Consider the following 9,356-nt stretch of genomic DNA (forward strand, 5'->3'; position numbering starts at 1 on the left):
TTGCAAAATTTTGTGCAATCACTGATCCTCCTTCAATTTAGGTATTTCATATCCCAAGACTTTCATAATAAAGAGGCTCATAATTTAGCCCAGTTAGCTATCCAATGAAGATCAGTTCAAGCACTTGAAGTCTCTTGTAGCAATGTGATTCATGTTCAGGAAGGTTGTCCTTTGAAGTGGCTATGTTCTAGCATGAAAGTTCAGGGAGTTGTAACAGTCAATGTAAATTGTTTGAACTCTGAATAATTTGGTAATGAATTGGCGCCTTGGCGCCTTTGGTTGTTCAAAAAAAATTGTAGACATGCCACCTACATGTAATGAAAATGGAAAGAGAGCAGGCAATAGTTAGTGAGTGTGAAGAACTTCTTTTTCTTTAACTTGTTCTTGTTAAGTGAACAACTAAGAGATATTTGAAAAAAAGGGGGAATGTTTCGTGTTGTTAGAAAATATGTTAAATGCATGATTTTCTCCTACAAATTTGACTACTCTTTTTCTGGGTGGGGAATTTGACTACTCTAATATCCTTTGGTTTAAGCCTTTAAGGACTCGTTAAAAGAGAGCCTTGGATCAATGGTTGGGCATGCAGTTGTGCAGCCTAGCGACTGATACGTCTCCAATGTATCTATAATTTTTGATTGTTTCATGCTATTATATTACCTGTTTTGGATGTTTATGGGCTTTACTTTATACTTTTATATCATTTTTGGGACTAACCTACTAACCAGAGGCCCATCCCAAATTGTTGTTTTCTCGCCTATTTTAGTGTTTCGAAGAAAAAGGAATATCAAACAGAGTCCAAATGGAATGAAACCTTCGGGAGAGTTATTTTTGGAACGGAAGCAATCCAGGAGACTTGGAGTATACGACAGGGAAGCAACAAGGAGGCCACGAGGCAGGGAGGCGCGCCCTACCCCCCTGGGCGCATCCCCCACCCTCGTGGGCCCCTCGTGGCTCCCCTGACCGACTTCTTTCGCCTATATATGTCCATATACCCTAAAAACACCGAGGAGCACAATAGATCGGGAGTTCCGCCGCCGCAAGCCTCTGTAGCCACCAAAAACCTCTCGGGAGCCCATTTCGGCACCCTGTCGGAGGGGGGATCCCTCACCGGTGGCCATCTTCATCATCCCGGCGTCCTCCATGACGAGGAGGGACTAGTTCATCCTCGGGGCTGAGGGTATGTACCAGTAGCTATGTGTTTGATCTCTCTCTCTCTCTCTCTCTCTCGTGTTCTTGATTTGGCACGATCTTGATGTAGCGCGAGCTTTGCTATTATAGTTGGATCTTATGATGTTTCTCTCCCTCTACTCTCTTGTGATGAATTCAGTTTTCCCCTTGAAGTTGTCTTGTCGGATTGAGTCTTTAAGGATTTGAGAACACTTGATGTATGTCTTGCCATGCTTATCTGTGGTGACAATGGGATATTCACGTGATCTACTTGATGTATGTTTTGGTGATCAACTTGTGGGTTCAATGAACTTATGCATAGGGGTTGGCACACGTTTTCGTCTTGACTCTCCGGTAGAAACTTTGGGGCACTCTTTGAAGTACTTTGTGTTGGTTGAATAGATGAATATGAGATTGTGTGATGCATATCATATAATCATACCCACGGATACTTGAGGTGACATTGGAGTATCTAGGTGACATTACGGTTTTGGTTGATTTGCGTCTTAAGGTGTTATTCTAGTACGAACTCTATGATAGATCGAACGGAAAGAATAGCTTCGTCTTATTTTACTACGGACTCTTGAATAGATCGATCAGAAAGGATAACTTTGAGGTGGTTTCGTACCCTACAATAATATCTTAGTTTGTTCTCCGCTATCAGTGATTTTGGAGTGACTCTTTGTTGTATGTTGAGGGATAGTTATATGATCCAATTATGTTATTATTGTTGAGAGAACTTGCACTAGTGAAAGTATGAACCTTAAGCCTTGTTTCCTACCATTGCAATACCGTTTACGCTCACTTTTATCATTAGTTACCTTGCTTTTTTTATATTTTGAGATTAAAAAAACCTATATCTACCATACATATTGCACTTGTATCATCATCTCTTCGCCGAACTAGTGCACCTATACAATTTACCATTGTATTGGGTGTGTTGGGGACACAAGAGACTCTTTGTTATTTGGTTGCAGGGTTGTTTGAGAGAGACCATCTTCATCCTACGCCTCCCACGGATTGATAAACCTTATGTCATCCACTTGAGGGAAATTTGCTATTATCCTACAAACCTCTGCACTTGGAGGCCCAACAACGTCTACAAGGAGAAGGTTGCGTAGTAGACATCAAGATCTTTTCTGGCGCCGTTGCCGGGGAGGCAAGTGCTTGAAGGTATATCTTTAGATCTTGCAATCGAATCTTTTAGTTTCTTGTTTTATCACTAGTTTAGTTTATAAAAGAAAACTACAAAAAATGTAATTGAGTTTGCCTCATACGCTTCATCTTTTTAATATCTTTAGTAAGTATGATGAAAAGGAAAATTGTGCTCAAGTGCTAGAAGAAGAAGTCTATAAAATGTTTGGTACTAAATCTTTGAATGATGAGCATGATTGCAATGTTGTTAGTATGAACTCTTTGAATATCCATAGTACTAATGATGATTGCACTAGTTATGATGAAAATGTCTCTTATAAGCATGTCAACTTTTGTGGAGCGCATAGAGTTTGCAAGTACACATCAAATAGGGAAGATAGATTCTGCAAGAGGCATAAGTATTTAGAAACTAAATGGTTGCAAGAAAGGCTAGATGTTTGTGCTGAAAATTTAAAATTTCTTTGTTGTACTTGTGAACTTTGCAATGAACGTGGTCATTTACATCTCCGATGCAAATTGTTTCATGATCGAATCGTGTCCAAAAATTGTGATGATTTGATTTCCCTTGCTCATCATAATGAACTTAGTTTGCTTTTGGGTTATGAAGAAATGAAACGTTTAACTAAGCATATTCCAGAATATAACCTTAAGCAATTCCTTGATATTGATCTAGAGGAAATTTATATGTATTGTGTGGCGAATTGCATTGAAAATCCTTATATTGCCAATTACATAAAGAAAAGAAAGCAAATAGAAGATGATGAGAATACTAATGAAAGGGAAGAGACTTCCCAATATCCTCCTATTATTTCTTATGATGAATCAGGTAACGAGGAGGAGATTTCTATTCAACCAGTCTCATTAATAAGAAGCTCAAAAAAGAGGGTTAAACCCACACACGATGTGAAGAAGAAAATGAAAAGACGGAGGAGCAAAGGTAGAAAGGTATCCCTCCCAAATGATGTTGCTCCTACTACTCATTGTGATGATGATAACTGCTATACTATTGGTGCCAGCCATACTATTAATGATGAGAGTGATTATGCTTATGATATGAAAAGGCCCAAGCTTGGGGATGCTATGTTTGATGAGAATGACATGCTTGAGAATATATTTGCTGCAATTAATGTTTGTCCCAAGCTTGGGGATGCTACGTTTAATGAAGATGATATTTTTATCCTCCCAAGTTTCGATGAGGAAATTTATTATGATGATAGCATGCCTCTGATTTATGATGATTATATTGATGAAAGTGGGTTTGGAAGAGTGTCAACTTTAGGAAGTAATGATCCCACTATTTTGGAGGGTGTTGAATCTTATGATATTTATGAAAGTGGATTTGGAGAGGTCATGACTTTATTTAGTGATGAATCCACTATTTTGGAAGAGGTTTCAATTGATTATGATGAGAACAAAGTTGCTACTTATGATGATTATTGTGATCAAACTTATTCTATAAAAGGTAGTGATGATTATATTTATAAAACTTGTCATGACTATGATTACCTTTTTTCTGAACATTACTCTTTTAATGTGGAAACAATTTATAGTATTCGAGTCTCTTATGATACTCCCACTATTCCGAATGAGAAGAATTTTGCTTATGTGGAGAGTAATAAAATTTCTATGCAAGTAGATCATGAAAAGAATGCTTTATGTGCTGGTTATATGGTTAAATTAATTAATGATGGTACTGAAAATTATTATGAGGGAGGAATATATACTTGTAGAAGTTGCATTAATATCAAGTTTCCTCTCTATGTGTTGAAAATCTTGAAGCTATGCTTGTTTTTGCCTTCCTATGCTAGTTGATTATTGTTCCCATAAGTTGTTTGCTCATAAAATCCCTATGCATAGGAAGTGGGTTAGACTTAAATGTGCTAGTCATATTCTTCATGATGCTCCCTTTATGTTTCAATTCTTATCTTTTATGTGAGCATAACTGAAATCATCATGCCTAGCTAGGGGCGTTAAATGATAGCGCTTGTTGGGAGGCAACCCAATTTTACTTTTGTCCTTTGCTTTTGCTCCTGTTTAGTAATAAATAATTCATCTAGCCTCTGGTTATACGTGGTTTTATGTTTTAATTAGTGTTTGTGCCAAGTAGAACCTTTGGGAAGACTTGGGTGAAGTCTTTGTGATCTTGTTGTAAAAAACAAAAACTTTAGTGCTCACGAGATTAGCTGCCATTTTTTTACTGGAGAGTGATTTTAGGTTGATTCTTTTTGCAGATGATTAATAGACAAATTCCTCAGGTCCACCAATTTATTTCAGAATTTTTGGAGTTCCAGAAGTATACGTTTGATACCGATTACTACACACTGATCTGTTTTTGACAGATTCTGTTTTCTATGTGTTGTTTGCTTATTTTGATGAATCTATGAGTAGTATCGGAGGGTATGAACCATAGAGAAGTTGGAATACATTACATATTACAACAATATGAATTTATAATGAGTTCACAATAGTACCTAAGTGGTGATTTATTTTCTTATACTAACGGAGCTTACGAGTTTTCTGTTGAGTTTTGTGTTGTGAAGTTTTCAAATTTTGGGTAAAGATTCGATGGACTATGGAATAAAGAGTGAGAAGAGCCTAAGATTGGGGGTTCCCAAGGCACCCCAAGGTAATATTCAAGGACAACCAAGAGCCTAAGCTTGGGGATGCCCCGGAAGGCATCCCCTCTTTCGTCTTCATCTATCGGTAACTTTACTTGGAGCTATATTTTTATTCGCCACATGATATGTGTTTTGCTTGGAGCGTCTTGTATGATATGAGTCTTTTCTTTTTAGTTTACCACAATCATCCTTGATGTACACACCTTTTGGGAGAGACACACATGATTTGGAATTTATTAGAATACTCTATGTGCTTCACTTATATCTTTTGAGCTAGACAATTTTGCTCTATGTGCTTCACTTATATCTTTTAGAGCACGGCGGTGGTTTTATTTTGTAGAAATTATTGATCTCTCATGATTCACTTATATTATTTTGAGAGTCTTTTAGAACAACATGGTATTTGTTATGGTTATAAAATTGGTCCTAGAATGATGCGCATCCAAGTTGGGTATAATAAAAACTATCATAGAAAGTGAATTGGATGCTACGATAGTTTGATGCTTGATAGTTGTTTTGAGATATGAGGATGGTAATATTAGAGTCATGCTAGTTGGGTAATTGTGAATTTAAAGAATAGTTGTCTTGAAGTTTGTGATTCCTGTAGCATGCACGTATAGTGAACCGCTTTGTGATGAAGTTGGAGCATGATTTATTTATTGATTGTCTTCCTTATGAGTGGCGGTCGGGGACGAGCGATGGTCTTTTCCTACCAATCTATCCACCTAGGAGCATGTGCATAGTATATGAGTATATGAGTTCATTATAAGCACTCTCAATGACTTATAGATTTTTGCAATAAGTATATGAGTTCTTTATGACTAATGTTGAGTCCATGGATTATACGCACTCTCACTCTTCCACCATTGCTAGCCTCTCTTGTGCCGCGCAACTTTCGTCGGTACCATACACCCACCATATACCTTCCTCAAAACAGCCACGATACTTACCTATTTGGCATTTCCATAGCCATTCCGAGATATATTGCCATGCAATTTTCCACCATTCCATTTATTATGACACGCATCATCATTGTCATATTGCTTTTGCATGATCATGTAGTTGACATCGTATTTGTGGCAAAGCCACCTTCATAATTCTTCCATACATGTCACTCTTGATTCATTGCATATCCCGGTACACCACCGGAGGCATTCATATAGAGTCATATTCCGTTCTGAGTATCGAGTTGTAATCTTGAGTTGTAAGTAAATAAAAGTGTGATGATCTTCATTATTAGAGCATTGTCCCAAGTGAGGAAAGGATTATGGAGACTATAATTCCCCTACAAGTCGGGATGAGACTTTGGACTTTATTTAAAAAAGAGAAAGGCCAAATAAAAAAAAGAGAAATGCCAAATAAAAAAAGAAAAAAAAAGAAGAAAAAAGAAAAAAAATGAGAGAAAAAGAGAGAAGGGACAATGTTAGTATCCTTTTACCACACTTGTGTTTCAAAGTAGCACCATGATCTTCATGATAGAGAGTCTCCTATGTTGTCACTTTCATATACTAGTGGGAATTTTTCATTATAGAACTTGGCTTGTATATTCCAATGATGGGCTTCCTCAAAACGCCCTAGGTCTTCGTGAGCAAGAAAAAGTTGGATGCACACCAACTTAGTTTCTTTTGTTGAGCTTTCATACATTTATAGCTCTAGTGCATCCGTTGCATGGCAATCCCTACTTACTCACATTGATATCTATTAATGGGCATCTCCATAGCCTGTTGATACGCCTAGTTGATGTGAGAATATCTTCTCCTTTTTGTCTTCTCCACAACCACCATTCTATTCCACATATAGTGCTATGTCCATGGCTCACGCTCATGTATTGTGTGAAAGTTGAAAAAGTTTGAGAACATAAAAGTATGAAACAATTGCTTGGCTTGTCATCGGGGTTGTGCATGATTAAATACTTTGTGTCGTTAAGATAGAACATAGCCAGACTATATGATTTTGTAGGGATAACTTTCTTTAGCCATGTTATTTTGAGAAGACATGATTGCTTTGCTAGTATGCTTGAATTATTATTGTTTTCATGTCAATATGAACTTTTATCTTGAATCTTTTGGATCTGAACATTCATACCACAGTAAAGAAAATTACATTGAGAAATATGCTAGGTAGCATTCCACATCAAAAATTCTGTTTTTATCATTTACCTACTCGAGGACGAGCAGGAATTAAGCTTGGGGATGCTTGATACGTCTCCAACGTATCTATATTTTTTGATTGTTCCATGCTATTATATTACCCGTTTTGGATGTTTATGGGCTTTACTTTATATTTTTATATCATTTTTGGGACTAACCTACTAACCGGAGGCCCAACCCAAATTGTTGTTTTCTTGCCTATTTCAGTGTTTCAAAGAAAAGGAATATCAAACGGAGTCCAAACGGAACGAAACCTTCGGGAGAGTTATTTTTGGAACGGAAGCAATCCAGGAGACTTGGAGTATACGTCAGGGAAGCAATGAGGAGGCAACGAGACAGGGAGGCGCGCCTTACCCCCCTGGGCACGCCCACCACCCTAGTGGGCCCCTCGTGGCTCCCCTGACCGACTTCTTTCGCCTATATATGTCCACATACCCTAAAAACACCGAGGAGCACAATAGATCGGGAGTTCCACCGCCGCAAGCCTCTGTATCCACCAAAAACCTCTCTGGAGCCCGTTCCGGCACCCTGCCGGAGGGGGGATCCCTCACCGGTGGCCATATTCATCATCCCGGCGCCCTCCATGACGAGGAGGGACTAGTTCACCCTCAGGGCTGAGGGTATGTACCAGTAGCTATCTGTTTGATCTCTCTCTCTCTCTCTCGTGTTCTTGATTTGGCACGATCTTGATGTACCGCAAGCTTTGCTATTATAGTTGGATCTTATGATGTTTCTCCCCCTCTACTCTTTTGTGATGAATTGAGTTCTTCCCTTGAAATTGTCTTGTCGGATTGAGTCTTTAAGGATTTGAGAACACTTGATGTATGTCTTGCCGTGCTTATCTGTGGTGACAATGGGATATTCACGTGATCTACTTGATGTATGTTTTGGTGATCAACCTGCGGGTTCAATGAACTTATGCATAGGGGTTGGCACACGTTTTCGTCTTGACTCTCCGGTAGAAACTTTGGGGCACTCTTTGAAGTACTTTGTGTTGGTTGAATAGATGAATCTGAGATTGTGTGATGCATATCATATAATCATACCCACGGATACTTGAGGTGACATTAGAGTATCTAGGTGACATTAGGGTTTTGGTTGATTTGTGTCTTAAGGTGTTATTCTAGTACGAACTCTATGATAGATCGAACGGAAAGAATAGCTTTGTGTTATTTTACTACGAACTCTTGAATAGATCGATCAGAAAGGATAACTTTGAGGTGGTTTCGTACCCTACAATAATCTCTTCATTTGTTCTCCGCTATTAGTGACTTTGGAGTGACTCTTTGTTGTATGTTGAGGGATAGTTATATGATCCAGTTATGTTATTACACTACAAGAAATATGTCAACTAGTGACCTTCTGTCACTGACCCTGGAAGAATTGGTCATAGATCTATGACCATTTGAGACCAATTGGTCAAAAGCTGTTCGGGGGGCTCCAAATCCTAAACCATTACAACCATTTTGGTCAGAAAGGTCATAATTTCCTTACACGAAATGGTCATAAAGCAAATAGCGCTAGTCCCATGCCTTATTTCTAGTTGTTAATGACCAATATAGATGGGCATAGCCTTATAAATTTTGGTGGGTTGAGATGACTAGGCGCCATCTCATCAGTTTTTCCTATGTGTCATGTCCATGTGTCAATTTTTGCCCTAGGTTGTGAAGCAACCTATATTTCTGTTATTCCAAAAAATCCCAAAAAAATCTCATAAATATTTTGGATCATATCTTCATCAAATATGTCAAAAACCTTCCTTGCCTAGTTCAAAAATAATTCAACAATATTCATTTTCCTATTCTGTTCAGAGAAGCACTTTGTGAAGGAAGTGTTATTTATATATTCTTGATTTCCCTAAAAATTTGTGAAGACATTCTTCTTAGTATATGATCATCCTCAGCCAAAACTCACGCTCATTGGTCATGTGCATTTCCCATACCGCTAATCGAACACTTGGCTGCTAATTCATGTTTGAGCATAGTTCGGTCTACTCATGAGAATATTATGTTATAATTTTCTTCCTAGCACCTACATGGGGAGTGCCCAACCCACTAGGCATTCCTTCCGCCCAGAACGCATGACAACACCACGGTCACGCGGTGACCAAGCGATGGGCATGTGAGCTTACGTTCTATACAGTTGGGGCCCTCGGCCACCATCCAAACCTTGATGTATCGCCACCAAACCATGTATTTCTGATTAAATAGGTACTTATGTACCTAGAAATGATTTTTGGAAAAAATAAAGAGCAAACTATGAGGCA

Source organism: Triticum dicoccoides, chromosome 3B (genome assembly GCF_002162155.2).
Source record: "Triticum dicoccoides isolate Atlit2015 ecotype Zavitan chromosome 3B, WEW_v2.0, whole genome shotgun sequence".
Classification (NCBI taxonomy): domain Eukaryota; kingdom Viridiplantae; phylum Streptophyta; class Magnoliopsida; order Poales; family Poaceae; genus Triticum; species Triticum dicoccoides.